Source organism: Cinclus cinclus, chromosome 11 (genome assembly GCF_963662255.1).
Source record: "Cinclus cinclus chromosome 11, bCinCin1.1, whole genome shotgun sequence".
NCBI lineage: Eukaryota > Metazoa > Chordata > Aves > Passeriformes > Cinclidae > Cinclus > Cinclus cinclus.
In genome coordinates this window covers 1,860,725-1,875,294 of record NC_085056.1, presented here as the reverse complement: position 1 = coordinate 1,875,294, position 14,570 = coordinate 1,860,725, and the positions used below count along the sequence as shown (strand labels likewise).

The window sequence follows — 14,570 nt, the reverse complement described above, 5'->3', positions numbered from 1 at the left end:
TCCTGCCAAAGAAGAGAGCAGGTTGGATGCTTTTTAGTGTTAAGAAATGGGAAGATAACAAATGTTTCCCTGATCCCTGAAGTAATTCATTCTCTGGATAACATTCTTCATTGATAACTCCATTTTTTATTTAGAAGAATGACCCCAAACCAAGCCAGAAGTTAATAGATGAAAGGAAATTTGTAGAAATACCCTACTGAATACATGGTCTCCGTTAGGATTTGCCTGTTTATTAATATTGTGCATAAAAGTTTTTAAACCCATGTGGGTGGAAAGAGGATTTTAGTGTGTTGGTAACATCCGTGGAGACTCTAATTTACTACCAGGGTTTTACTGCTGTGTCTAAGCTGAAGGATTTCAAATGAGAAATTATCTTTTCTTGATGTCAAACAGATGTGTTAAAAATAATTTTTTATTATTTTTTTTTTTAATGTGGATTTTAATGACAGAGGGGCTTTTTATCCCATGGGTTGAACTTGGCGATTTTATCTGATATTGATACTTGTCAGACATGGGGGTTGTGGGCCTTGAAAAAGTGTTATTTGGATATTTCTGCAAAAAGTCGTACTATAAAGGAAGAATGAAATACTTTCATTCAACTTGATGTAATTTTTCTAATCTTTTTCCCTTCTAGGGAGTGATTAGAGAATTAGATTTTCCCCCCTGCAGTCGCTTTGCAAGGAGAGTCCTCTTGGTGTAACAGCTTCGAACACTGAAAGTTGAAATCTTTAAAGTCTCAGTTGTGTGGGAGCTGCGTTTGCAGCTGGGTCTGCTTTATTTCAGTGACAATGTTCAGCTCTGCTCAGTAATGCAGGGAGAAATATGGATTTGGAAGGAGCAGCCTGGAAATCTAAGCAGCAGATAGAGAACTGCTGTGAAGAGGGTGCTCACATTTCAGGGGGAATGTTCAGGATGAGCCATTTTAGAGTGAGGAATCCTCCTTACACTTAGTTTAGCTCCTGCATCACACCCTGAGATAGTGGAGAGCATGAAAGGGGTAAGAACTTATTTTTTAATATTTCATAATCGTGGTTTGGTCTCAGTTCTCTCCGTTGTTTTTTTTTTGCTGCGCGGGCAATAAGTTCATCTGGCAGGAAATCCGTATTAGCACTTTTTAAAAACCTCAGCACTGACCAAAATGAATAATTTGGGTGGTCTTTTTGTTGATTAATTTGGGCTTTAATGGATTTTCATTAATATTCCTGTCACTTCAGCTGTCAGCAGACATCGTGTGCCGAAGATCTCCACGGCATCAGCATCAGGAGTTCGGTCACTTCTAAAGAAAACCGAGTGACAGTGCTTAGGTGTGGGTTTTAATTCTGCAGTGAGACCTTTCACTTCCAAACTCATCTTCCTGCTGCTCGAATTCCTCTTGGAATTCTTCTTAATTTGCAGCAGCAATGCAGAAAAGTTGAGTGTTCCGGGAGCCTTTTCCAGTCATTTCAATGCCTTCATTTAGAGAATATTCCACTCTTTATCCAGGATTTTTTTTCCCCTTGGCTCTCTCATCCTCTGCATCCTCAGCTGCCCCACCTGGTTCAGGTGGTTCCTGATGTGGATTTTGGAGCCAGGGGAATTCCTGGAGCTCGGGATGAGCGCGAGAGGCGCGGTGGAAATTGGGATCTGGGAGTGGGGGGTACGGGAACCAGCTGTGCTGTCCCCTTGCATTTGGGAAAGACTCGACACGCTGCACGGAAATCACAGAGGAAAAAACAAAAACAAACAAAAAAAAGGCAGCAAAGCTGCAAAGTGTCTGGTGATACCAAAGGAAAGCAGGGAAGTGTGAGGAGATGTTTTTATTTGGCGCCGCCGTGCAGCAAAGGCAGCCCCTCTGTGCTCGTTCGTCCCGGGAATCCTTGAAATTCCCAACCCCTCTTCCACAGGGAAGAACTCTCAGGTCTCTCATCTATTTTGCTGCTTTTCTCTGGGCCAGTTTCTCTATTTTCTTTGGTTTCTTTCTAAGGTTGAGAAGCTAAAAGTTGGACGCGTATTTATTTATATGCTCAGCACTAAATCCTGTTTTCCAAAATGGCATTTCCTTGTTTGCCAAGCCTTTCGCATCGGTTTAGGCTGACATTGCACACCTGTTCTCGGTTTCTTTTCCACGAATTCTACACAATTGGTTTGGAAATCGTTGTGGCATTAACTTGGGCTCCTTGGGGATGAATTTCACCTGCCTTTGAGATGCTTTTAAGTGTTTTTCTGCATTGGTTTGGGTTCAGTATTTCCCAGGATGTGCTCCTTGCACTGGGATCTGCTTTTCTGAGGGCTAAGGTTAGAAAAATTCCTGACAATTTAAAGATCTTGTAGTGTTTTTCCTCACGTTTTTGATGCAGAGTTTTTGCCATCTCACAGAAAAGCTAACTCCCATTCTGAGCAGAACTTGGAATTGTACTGGTGTTAAGTTCTCTTTGAGAAGAAAAACATTCTGCAAACAGTATATTTTAAGTCAAAATATTGTGAATTACTTCACCATATTCTCTCTTTCACCAGTAAATATGATACGGCTGAAACAATGACTGGTTCCCCCCTTTAAGTTGTTAAACAGACACACTCTGTGCCTGCTAAACCGTGTGTAAATTCGGATTTCTGGCATTTTTTATTTTGGGGAGGGAAAATCACTCCAAACACCTCATAGAAATTAATTTCGTGGAATCACTCGAGGGGAGTTGGGTCCATCTGCTCAGAGAGTTCAACCTTTCTAAATTCACTTAGTCCAGAAAAGAAAAAGGAGTCATTGTTTGACTGGAGAGATGCTCGTGCTGTGAGCTGGGGTGTGTTTTTGTAGCACTGGCTGTGAGCTTTTGGAGCAAAAGGATTGTTTTTGGAAGTGAATTTTATTTCCTTGCAGATAAAACGGGCGATTAATGCGTTTTAATTCCGTGTGTAAAATAATGAGAGCTGCTGTGGGCTGATGATGTGCAAGCTCAGAGCTGGAGACAGAATTCCAAGGGAGGGGACACAGAATTCCAAGGAAAGAGCCCCAAGTTCTGCTCGTGTCTGTAATTATTCCCATGCACTTACTAAAACAGGAATTAAAAAAAAAAAATATAGGTGCTTTTTGCCTCATTCACTTCATAGAAAACAGAAAGTTGAACTAAAATCTGATTTTAGGGCCCCGGCTGAAGCCGCAGGGTTTGTTGAGACAGGATTAGGGCTGAATCCCTTCCAAATGTCTTCTGTTGATGATTAAAAATAAGAAACCTGCTTTAAAAATGGTATCTATTATAGAAATAAAACTAGCTTTGCCTCAGCATCTTCAGGTTGATTTTCCACCTGCGCCTGAACTCTGGTGAGACGGAAGGATTTGGGGAGTTCAAAGTTTTGCCAGTGAGTTTTCCCTTTTAAAATCCTGCATTTCCAACTCCAAGGAAGTTTCCAGTGAAATCCCAGTTTCCCTGAACCATCAGTGCCGAGTAAAATCCGAAATATTCCAAAACCACCCTGGTCTAGTGTCCAGATTTCAAGGTCTAGTGCAAGAATGGCTGCAGGGGGTTTCAGATCCTTTGCTTGCAGCTGGATTTCCAAGGGCAGCAGAACAGTAGCAGGGTGCTAAAGAACTGCTGAAGATTGATTTATTTTTTTTTTTTAATTATTTTTTTTAATTTTTTTTTGTGGCTTTGTGTGGCTGCTCTGCTGAACTGACAGTTCCAAACTTGGCATCAAATGAAAAGATGAACTTTGGAATTTATCCAGAGTCACCCAGGCCTTGGCTTCAGCCTTTGAACAAGGCTTTGCTAAAAGGGTCTGTGTGGGACTTAAAGAAAATTCAATTTATCTGAGGTGATTTTTTTTTTTTAATCCCTTAAATCTCTTGTTTTCAAAATTACTGAGTAAGTATTTTCTAAATAGTGAACTTTTTTTTTTTTTCCCCAAAATAGTGCTTTTCCTTTTATTTGAAGGTCTTGGCTTCAGCCTTTGAACAAGGCTTTGCTAAAAGTGTCTACATGGGACTTAAAGAAAATTCAATTTATCTGAGGTGATTTTTTCTTTTTTTTTATCCCTTAAATATTTTGTTTCCAAAATTGTTGAGTAGGTTTTTCCTACATAGGATTTTTCCTTTTTTTTTTTTATTTTTATTTTCTTTTCCAAGGCCCTGGGTTCAGCCTTTGAACAAGACCTTACTATAAAGACCCACATGATACCTAAAGGAACTTCAATTTATCTCTGGTGATTTTTTTTCCCTTCAATCTCTAATTTTCCAAATTGTTGTATTTTTTTTCTACGCACTGACTTCTATACTGTTATCTCTGATTTCATTTGGGTCTTTTTATGGAAACAAAAAGTCATATATGTGAAGTTGTGGGGGTTGTTTTGTGGGTTTTTTTTTGTTTTTTTTTGTATTTTTGTTTTTTGTTTTTTGTTTTTTTTCCCCTGTGAGATCACTTGCCAAGGAAATGTTTCTTGCAGTTATCCAAAGGAAAGGTCATTTTTACAGCGAGACTTCAAATCTGTATTTTCAGACAGTTCACAAACACCCAGCCAGCAATAGCAGGGGCATCTCTCAACTTTAACCTTGTGTTCTTTTAAATCTGTTTAACTAAGGGAAAAAAAAAAACAGAAATTGGAAGAACTTTCATCTTTTCCATGGAGTGATTCTTTGGAAAACTCGGATAACAAAGAGGGGGAGAAATGGGAATGTTCAGCTTTTTATTTTGAAATAAACCGTGGGTTTTTGAATTTAGATAAAAACATTAAATTAAACCCCCCGTGAAATACATAACTCGCTCCTGGTTTTTTAACCATGTGACTTTAATTGGTGTTTATTTCTGTAGATTGAGGCATTAAAAACTTCAGAAGGTTTTATTCCAATTTCTGTTGAAACGAAACCCAAATGTTTCTTTACGAAAACCATAAACCAAATATTTCAGTGCGGCTTTTCCTGTAAATATTTTTCCCCGAGTTATTTCTTGCTGCCTTCAGCTATAAGTATTGAAAACAAGAAACAGAGCTCAGGAATCTCCTTGAAAACAATTCTTCACTGGGGACAGACAGCAGCTTCCATAGAGAAAAGGAAACCTGAAGCACTTAATGTCTTTGTTAATTAAATTTTCGGTGATTTCTCAGGCTGTTGAAAGTGTGGAGATGCACATGAGGGATCTTTGGGAATATTCACTCCGGGAAGTTTCCAGGTGAGGGAAAGGTGGCTCCCACTTGGCTTTGGCTGCCTTTCAAAAGGGATTTTGGGGAGATTAATGAAGAATACAACCCAAACTCCTACCGGAGGCTGTGCTGGTACAGGAGCTGCAGGGGCTCGTGGCTGGCTTTGCTTTGAACACCTGAGAAGCTGCTTTGTGCTAAATTCAACTTGCATTTGGGATCTTTGGGCTAGTTTGTTGTGCTTTGCTGTTAATGATGATTTATGGAGCCGGGGGATGATATTTGTGGTTTTTAACGGCGGACGTGGCCAAGCTCTCTGGGTGTTAAGGGGGAAGATCAGGATTTAAATTATAAAGATTGCAGAACTCCCTCCTGACTCTCCCTTCTCCTTTATAAAACCTGTCACGTTGGAGGTGTGGGAGATGAGGGAGGGAATCAGGGGGTCCCAGAGGGAACATTTTCCATGATTTGTCCCCAAGCAGAGGGTCCAGACCTGGACCTGCTTTTGGCATCAGCCCCCACGTTCCAGGAGCATTGTCCAGGAGCAAAGGGAGTGTCCAAAGAGCTTTGTTGGGAATGTGCAGCATTCCGAGTTAGAGCTGACACTGAGTGTGATATTTGGGTGTTCCCAAAGCTGGGGAAGGCTTGGGAGTCCTTTCCCATGGAAATTCCAGAGAAGCACAGAGCCAAAGTGGGGGTTAGAGCCACCAGACCCCATTGCTATACCCAGTCAATCAAGCTCCTAATTAAAAGGGATAGTTATTATATTATTACAATTATTTTTATTATTTTATTATTAATATGTTACTCAATACATTGAGTTAGAGAGGAAAGTATCTGTAGAGGATTATATTATATTATATATAGAATATTACATAATACAATAACAACCTTTCAGGTTATGTTCTGAAGGGCACATTTATGACCAAAAAAAGGGGGGGTTTGTACAATTATCAGGATGTTGGGACTCCTTTGGCGACGTAGGAGAGTGAAGGACAACGAGGGAAGAGTGAAATTGTGTGAAAAGCAATTTGGGCGGGTGTTCTGTCCAAAAAACTCATTTATCATTGCCAGCACTCAGCACAAACTGGAGCAGGTTAAAAATGCATTAAAATGTGAATGCTTTCAATTCGTGTGATGCTTTAAAAAGCATCATCCGAAAAATCGTAAATAATAACAGGAATAACTTCAATAATTCTCCTACACCCATCCTTCAGAAAGAGAACAGGTTCCTTTGGGCTGCTCTCTGCCAGGATATTCCCAAAAACTTCTCTAAATTAACCAAATTCTCCATCCTGGGGATTATTTTAAACCAAATCAACCCCCGCGTGGGCAATATTTGGCGGAATCCCAGAGGATTTAATTCCTAGGTCTTAACTCACTTTCGAGCCTAATTAGAGTGAATTTAATAAAATCACTTGAATTATGAATGAGAGTGCTGAGGGATTTAATGGAGTTTATCCTTGTATTTTATCTTTGCATCTTTACAAATATCCCTGTATTTTACAGGGAAAAATTTACATGTATCTCTATATTTTATCCCTGTATTTGTAAATATGTATCTGTATATTTTATAGGGAAAATGCATACATGTATCTCTATATTTTATCCCTATATATATATATATATATATATCTATCCCAGTATTTTTCCCTATTCCTGCTATGGATAGCCACCCTGAAATATTTACTTTTCCATGGAACAGGACAATCCCTGGCGGGAACAGGATTTTTTTGGGATCTCTGACTAGAATTCCAGCAGATCAGAAGCACCACACAATTCTTTAGTTTGCTCAGCGCACCTCAAATCCACCAAATATTCCATAGATACTCGCTCTTTGCGGGAGTGCAGCTGGAAAAAGGAAATATCCAGGATTTTTGGGGGGGTATTTTGTGTCTGTGTTTTATCTTTACTCATCTGTGGCTGCAGCTTTCCCAGTGATGTTCTCTGGAGCTGGGGATTTGGGAGGCAGAGGAGGAATCGAGGAGGAATTCTGAGGAATTAAGGAATACGGAGTTACACCCTTGCAGGAAAAGCTGGAAAAGCTGCCCAGGCCTTGGACAGGACAAAACTTTTCATCTTTTCCTTAATTCCAGAGCTCCCACCAAACTTCTGGGAAGGGCACCTTGTGTTTCCCTGCCTTGTCTCACGTGCCTGCTCCTCATTTTCTCAGCTGAATGTTGTTTTTTTTTGGGGGGGGAGGGTGAACATCAGCACCTCACACTCTCCACGCTTTCCTTCCCTGTTTTTCCCTTACAAACCGTCGGGAATTTTGCCATCGTTTTGACAGGACCTGGATCAGAACTTGAAGTTTTCAACTCCAGCTCCAAAACTCATCCCTGCAGGGATTTCAAAGCCACGTGGATGCAGAGCCTGGGGACTTGGCAGTGCTGGGAATGTTGGACTCCATGGCTTTGGAGAGGCTTTTCCAACCTAAACCAATTTAGGATTTGGGGATTACTTGAGTTCTTTGGGATTTTCTGCTCCCTGGGCTCAGGAGGCACAGAGAGATCCAGTGTTTGTTGTGTGATGTGGAGGGAGCAGAGCTGGGATGGGTTTGGAGCTGCTGGGAGGGCTCAGCCTGGGGAAAAGGAGCCTCAGGAGGCACCTGGATTCCCTGGAGCCAGGTGGGAATCGGGCTCTGCTCCCAGGGAACGGGGACGGGCTGGGAGGAAACAGCCTGAACTTGTAGGGAATGCTTAAATTGGATTTTGGGGAGAATTCCTTCCTGGAAAGGGCTGCCCAGGGCAGTGGTGGAATCCCCATTCCTGGGGATGTGGGGTTGTGGATCCATTCCCCTGGCAGCGCTGGGAATGCTTGCATCCCATGCTCTTGGAGGGGTTTTCCAGCCCTGGTGCTTCTGTGGTTCTGTGTCAGATCAGGCTTGCGTTTCCCAAGGTCCAAATCCCTGGATTGTGTTTCACTGGAATTTTTACCCTGCGTTTGGAGCAATCCGTGGGATTTCCGTGGGATTTTGGTGGGATCGCTTTCCTCTGGAGCTGCCGGGGTCCCTCAGTCCCTCCCCTGGCTGCCCTTAGCAGCTCAACCTTGCAGCATTCCCAAATATTCCCTGAAAACCCTTCTTCCATCCTCCCAGGAACCAGAGGAAGAAAATCCCTGGGAAATTCCCAGGGGTGGCTTTGGGAGGAGGGAGAAAATCCTCCAAACCGGCAAAATGTGCTCATCTGACACCAACAGGGCTCCCAAATTTATTCTTGTTTCCCTTCAAAAGAGAAATTAAGGAGCATCTTGAACCATTTGTCCTAATTGGCCGAGGCAGTGGAATCCGTATGGATGCACATTATCCAGAGAAAAAGGGGAGGATTGGAAATATTCCCCTTTTTCTGACAAAATGGAACCATTTGTTCCTCATTTTTCCCTATCTAAGCTGAGCTCCCGAGGCTGGGAGGGAGAGGAGAGGATTTCTTGGCACGGCTCTGCTTGGAGTTTTTCCCCCCCCTCTTTTTTTTTTTTTTTTTTTGTTACTGTTTTTACAAATTACCTCGGAAAAAAAAAAAAAAAAAGAAAAAAAAGGGGAAAAAATCCACGAGATAAATCAAGCAAAAAGAAAAACCCCTTTTATTCTTACAAGGGTTTTTGTTCACAAAGCTGTAGAATACACAGAAAAATGCTGGATAAATCTTCCTGTGTTGGATCCCGGAGAGGTTTTGTGGCAAAAAAAAAAAAAAAAAAACCAAAAAAGGGGGGAAAACTGTGGAAAAAATATAGAAAAAAAATTAAAATAGAAAAAATAGTAATTCTTACAGACCAGAGCGAGGAGGATTAAAAAATGAAGTTTTAACAACGATAATTTAAATTAAGCAAGGATTCCACAAGCAAAACTGATCTTTTGGCTTTAAAAACATGGGGTGTTTTTTTTTTTTTCCCCCCCCTGTGGAAATGTAATTATTTAATTGTAATTTAAATAATTCTGTGAAGGCAAAAATTTTGTGCTTTTCAGGAACATTTTAGGATTAATTAAAAAAAACCTATTGCTGTGTGCAAGTGCTGAATTTTCCCCATAATATTCCCAAATATATGGAATTTAAGAGCATCTGAAAGAGGAGAAAAACTCATGGTTTGTGGTTATTTCCCTGTGTGTCAAATTTTTTGGTGTCAAACCCAGAACTTGGGCTGATTTTTTTTTTTTTTTTAATTCATTACAGGTACAAATTAAATAATCATAATTAGCAGATCAAAATTGATTTGCTTGCAGCTGAGTGGAGAATTTGCATTTGATGGAACTTTTTATTAAGAGCAATTTGAGGTGCGGTGTAGGGAATATAAAATTGCCAGTTTTGAAGCAGAACTATTCTTGCTCGGTGCTGCAGGATTTAAAATCCACAAATCTGCAATCAGACACTAATGGAAGTGTATCCCATTAATTATATTTTTATTCCATTAACGATTTTTACTCACTGAATGGTTTTTTATGCTCCATAAATTATTTTACTCCGTTACTGATTTTAACTCCACCTTGTGCATTTTAACAAGGAATTAAAAATCTTGAGGAATTATCACAGATATTCCTCATTCATGTGAGATCCTAATACTATAATTCCAGGGGTGAATCAATTAATAGGGATTTGTTTAATTAAAGTTCCTTCCCAATGCATTTCTTTGACTGTAAATCTGGATTTGGAGAGCGAATAATGATTATTTTCCCCCAAAATGGCCAAAATTTGGATGCACTCAGGTTCACAGGATCCTGCAAAAACAGAGGGGACGGGAAATGTTCCAGAACATAAAAACTCACCCTGGATAAAATTCCCTGCAGTGGGGAACTGAGATAAGAAATCTGAAATTGTGGATTTTTGTTTTGTCCACGTTTTCAGGTGTTTTCTCTGATTTTGAATGGATTTTCTGCTGCTTTTGGAAGGAGCCAAAGGAGCTTTCTGCTTCTGGAGAAATTCCTGATCCCTTTTGGCTTTGCTGAGCTCTGAGCCCTCTTCCCAATTTCTCCCTCTGTTAATTAGCAGGAATGATCAGGAAACCAACTTTGCTTTGCAGGGAATGAGCAGGCAAAAGAATTCCAAAATCCACATTTCCCCGAGCTGTCAGGTACAGGAAAATTTTTGGATTTTCACCTTTCCTTGGTCTCAGAATTCTCCGCTCCCAGGGCAGCTCCTCTTTTCCAGGCTCTGTTCAAATATTTGGGATCTTGACGTATGTGTGACAGTTTCTCCCCCAAAATCTTTGGGATGGATTTAAATTCACTGTTCCCTCTCAGCTGAACAAATTCTCCTTTGTTCTGGTGAAAACGAGCAGGAAACTTTTAGTTCCATTTTAACTTCCCCATTTTAATTTTTTTAATGTAATTGACACAACAAACAGATTTGGTCTTTTTGTGGTGGAAAATTTGGCATTTTACGATTTCTGTGTTTAATTTCCACGCTGAATAATCTGATTTTTATGCTCCTTGTACCCTTTTAATAGATGAGGTTTTGCTATTGATTTTTGATGTGCAAATTCCTTAAAGCCTCTGCAGTGAGCTCGAACCTCCTCGAGAAAAAAACTCGTTCGTGATCAACCCAAGTCCAAAGATTTTGAAAAATATTTCATGGATTCTTGGCAGCTCTTCTGAAGTGGGAACCAAATGAGAGCAGGGATAGCCCCAGGTCAGCTCTGGGTGTCTTTTAATGAGTTTTGGGTTTAATCTCAATATCTCAACTCGAAACATTTGCTTCTTGAAAGCAGAATATTTAATACACTGAGCAGCTGCTGACAGCTGCACGGAAAAGAAAAGGGAAAAAAAAAGAAAAGAAAAGAAAAAGGAATTTATTTCCAGCTAAAAAAGAAACGCTTCAAAATGTTTTTATTTAAAAAATAAAAAAAAATCTCCACGACAGCTTTGGAATATCTTCATCCTCGGATTTTATCCGCTGCGTCACGGCCGGGATTTACAAGCTCATGAAAAGGTTACAATCCCAATAAAGCCCCACGGAGCAGGGAATTAGGGAATTACAGAGTCTGTAAAACCTTGGCAGTGTGCACTGAGGTGTGAGGTGAGGTCAGGGGAAAAAAACCAAAAAAAGCAGGGAATAAGGACAGGGAAGCTCTTGGAGTTTAAGGAGCAGGTGGCCGAAGGTCAGGGTTAAACTTTTTCAGGGTTAAGCAAACTCAGCTTTGTTAGGTCTGGGTTAAACAGAGCCAGACCCTTCCTGCCAGGGAGGTGCAAGGAGTGCAGGGAATCAGAATTTTCTGACAAATATTGGCCAGACCTGCTCCTGCTGCTGCTGGGGTTGTTCGAAACAGGCGTTTGGCTCGGAATTTTAATGTCAGAGATTTCCCTCTCAGAGTTTTCATTCGTACCTCGAAGGAATTCTGGGAGTGGGATTCAGTGTTTTTCCTTTGGAATATCTGCTCCAGGCTTTGAAATCCTCTCCCCTTTTACTTGCTTTGCATTTGTCGTTGTGACGTTTTCCACAAAAATCCTTTATTTCCGTTGGCTTTTTTTTTTATCCTTTATTTCCATTATTTTTTTAATCTTTGTCAAAAATATATATATTTTTTTTTAATTTTTCTTTTTTTCCTCCCCCGGGGATCGCTCCGGAAAACCAAACCCCCTCCCACCACCACCACCACCACCATCACCCTCATTTAGATTTATTTAAAATTCAGTGTTTTCCATCAAAAAAATCCAGGTGGATTGGTTACATAAAGGATCTTTCACAACCTCTGAGCTTTCCTGGAGCTCAGTTTCTCTCAGAGGGATCCTTCCCCAAGTCCTTGCTCGGCCTCGTGTCTCCACAAACACGCGCCTCATCCCGAGCCAGCTTCCCAAATCTTGGACATTTCCCGGGAACATTCCGTATCTGGGCAGTTCCTATTATTTACCTGGGATTGCAGGGATGGGAGCCATGGAATTACTCAACAATTAAGTCACTCATTAGGCAGATATTTCAAAATCCTGCCCGTTTTCAACAAATCTTGGGGTCGTTTTGCCACCCCGTAAATTAAAAAACAAACCAAAAAATATTATATATATATATATATATATAACAGCATTGGTGTGAGATAAAGTCCCTGAAATATTCCTTGTTGGAAATTCCTGGCTTTTGATAAAAACAGCCAACAATACTGGGAAGGGATTTGAAAACAGGATTTTCACAGTCGGAAAAAAATCCCCTAAAATTGTTCATCTGATCTTTTTAGCACTTCAAGTCATAAGTGAGCAACAGACACAATAATTTAGTAAAGAAATTCGGGAACAGTTCCCTTTTGTTAGCACTGAGAGAGTAAAAACTTGGAGAAACTGAGGGAATTAACAACTTATTACTCATTTCTCTTCCTGCTTTTGAGGTCTGCGAGAGATTTTTATCGGATTCAACTGGAAAATAAAATCACCCACCCTTCCCAAATATCCTAAATCAGGATTTTAACCCTGCCTTGGCTCTCCAGGGTACCTGGCACTGCTCCCTTTTGATTCCTTGGTGGCCAAAATCCACTTGTGCTGCGGCTCGGAGCGGGATCGGGGCCAGAAATGTAGAAAATGTGGGATAAGCGTGAGAAATGTTGGGCCATAAGAGAAATAAATTCTTTATTTCCAGGGAATTGCTCATGATTTGTGCCCTCAGCATCACCCAGGCTCGAGGCTCCCTCACCCTTTGGCTTGGTAGGATTTTGTTTTCCTTGGAAAAAATCCTTCCCCAGTTCCCAAGCAGCGAACAAACAGATTTAGACCAAAACCCCTCAACTGTTTGTTCTTTTCAGGCTCAAATCTCATTTCCAGCCGCAGGAAAAACAAGAGAAGGGATGTTTGCTTTCTGGCTTTTTTGCCCCTCTGGTGATAAATATGATTTATTTAGAATTTTCTCAGCTATTCCAGTGGAAGCTCCGGATGGAGAGCGTTGCTTTCCCCTGCACTGTTGGCCGCTGCTTAAGTGGTTTAAGTTTGTGCAGGAATAAAGATTTTAATTTTTAAAATGATTCTTTATCTTAATAATTTCTGTTTAGAACTACCCTCAGATTTTTAATCATTGTAATTCTTTTAATTGCTTCCCACTACAGAACTTTCCCCTCCTCTGTTTTAAGCCTTAATGACTCCGGCACGCCAAAAAAAAAAAAAAAAAAAAATCAATGGGAATTCTCCTACACCAATATTTCCTGCACATCACGTTGTGGATTTCCTCAGCTGTTTCTCAGGACAGGAATCCCACCCCCTGATGGAAATGCTGGATTTACCTTCCCGTAGAATTGGAGGTTTTGATGCTGGGTTTTGTGGAACTGCAGGAACGGCAGCACTTGGCAGCGCCGTCTCCAGTGTTTTGTTTTTCCCGGAGTGCTCCGTATTCCACTGGGATTTTTATCCTGCAGATCGCCTTGGATATATCCGGGGGGGGGGCTTCAAACTTTTCGTTTTCTCCCTTATAATCCCTTTGGTGGAGTGTCTGTCCCCGCTCTCATCCTCACTCTTGGATTCCTCACGGGTTTTTCCATCCGTGTGAGTGCCGGGATCTGCTCTCCCCACATGTGTGGAAACATTCCCAGATTCCTCCCCGTGCCATTATTAGAATTATTAGGGATTTATCCACCTTAAGTACTTCCACGTGCACCTTTCTCCCCTTCAGGCTTTCATTTGCAGCATCCAAAGAATTCCAAACTTCCCTTGTTGGTAAAAAAACCATCCGGAAGTTCCAGAAGGGTTTCTCCAGTGACAAACTGGATTTTTATCGTTTTATCCTTGCACTTACTGGTCTGAAGAAGGAATGTTTGTTAGCAATAACAAGCTCGTTAATTTATAGTTTTGCTAATTACTGGTGCAAACCTCAGGTGGAATTTACTCCTGATTTACTCCTTCCCAACACAGGGTCGGGTACAGAAGGAGCAAAGGGATCCCTCTGTTTCTCTCTCCTGTTCATTAAAATTCCCAAAAATAACATTATATGGTATAATATAGATGACATCTTAAATTACATATTATAATTTCTAATATAATAGAAAAGGATTAGAAATAGAATATAATAGAATAGGAATTAGAATTAGAATAGAATTGGAATTAGAATAGAATAGAATAGAATAGAATAGAACAGAGATAGAATAGAACAGAACAGAACAGAGATAGAATATAAAGGAATCCTCCCATATATAACATTTTTATCTAATATTTATATAGAAAATAGATATTATTCCATCAGGGATACTAATTAAATTAAATTAAATAAATTATATATATAAATAATTAATATAATTAAATAATACAAAATATTAATATTAATATAATATAATACAATATAATAAATAGAATAGAATAGAATAGAATAGAACATAATATAATATAACATAACATAAGTATATATATAATTAATATAAGTATATATTATATAATAAATATTAGTGCACTATGTATGATATTATATTTAGTACGTTAATATTTATTATATATAGTAGAATGTATTTTAATATACTTATATATTATATAATATATATTATATAATATATGTACATATATACTATATGTCATAAAATGT

At 39.8% G+C, this 14,570-nt stretch overlaps 1 protein-coding gene across 4 annotated transcripts in view; it reads left to right on the top strand.

Moving 5' to 3' along the window:
- BANP (BTG3 associated nuclear protein) overlaps positions 1–14,570 on the top strand; it is a 121,534-nt gene that overhangs the window by 90,092 nt on the left and 16,872 nt on the right. The gene's annotated exons all lie outside the window — the stretch shown is intronic.